This window comes from Etheostoma spectabile, chromosome 17 (genome assembly GCF_008692095.1).
Source record: "Etheostoma spectabile isolate EspeVRDwgs_2016 chromosome 17, UIUC_Espe_1.0, whole genome shotgun sequence".
NCBI lineage: Eukaryota > Metazoa > Chordata > Actinopteri > Perciformes > Percidae > Etheostoma > Etheostoma spectabile.
The window spans coordinates 2,824,799-2,825,524 of record NC_045749.1 but is presented as its reverse complement, the minus strand read 5'-3'; the positions used below and the strand labels follow the sequence as shown (position 1 = coordinate 2,825,524).

At 37.3% G+C, this 726-nt stretch overlaps 1 long non-coding RNA gene across 1 annotated transcript in view; it reads left to right on the top strand.

The window, feature by feature from the left end:
* The window catches only part of LOC116705018 (uncharacterized), a 21,131-nt gene that overhangs the window by 949 nt on the left and 19,456 nt on the right, over window positions 1-726 (top strand). The gene's annotated exons all lie outside the window — the stretch shown is intronic.

Here is a 726-nt window from a genome sequence, read left to right as displayed (position 1 = left end):
AGAGACACAAAATAACACCCCAAATACCAGTAAAAGTGTTTGTTTTTTTCATAATATGGTCACTTTAAAAGGCTGGATTTATTTAGTCCTTTATGAGTGATAACTTGTTGGTATGTTTGCATGTGGATATTGTAATTTATTCGATAGCTGCCACAAACTGCCACAAGTCAAGAGGGTTGCTATAAGTCTCTTCACATGCGTTCAAAAACAAAATAACCCTCGAAGTAAAATTATGTGTTCAGTTTCAGGCCAACAAGTGTGTGTTGTCTCTTGAATAGTGCTTTTTTGCTGCTAATATCTCCGCCTACACCCCGAAAAACACATTAATAATGCAGTGTGAATAACACAAACGGGTGCCAGTATGAATATCAACCAGTTATTTTCTCCAGTGTTTACTCTTCAACAATGAAAGGTTGCCGTTGGATTCTTATGTACTTTGAGTCAGCGACACAGTACATGGCACATGAAATAGCTGGCTTAATTAGTGGTAAATACAAAGTGGGCATTCTCTGAGCTGAGAAGAGCCAGTGCTGCACACATACGTTAATATGCCTGGGATCAAACGTACAGCATATGCAGAAGTGCAGATTCATTAAAACACTAACACAAAGAGGCACACGTAAATGCTAGTGCTGTCAAACGATTACAATATTTAATTGCGATTAATGGCATTAATGTCAAAGTTAACTCGCAGTTAATCGCACATTTTTATCTATTCTAAATGTC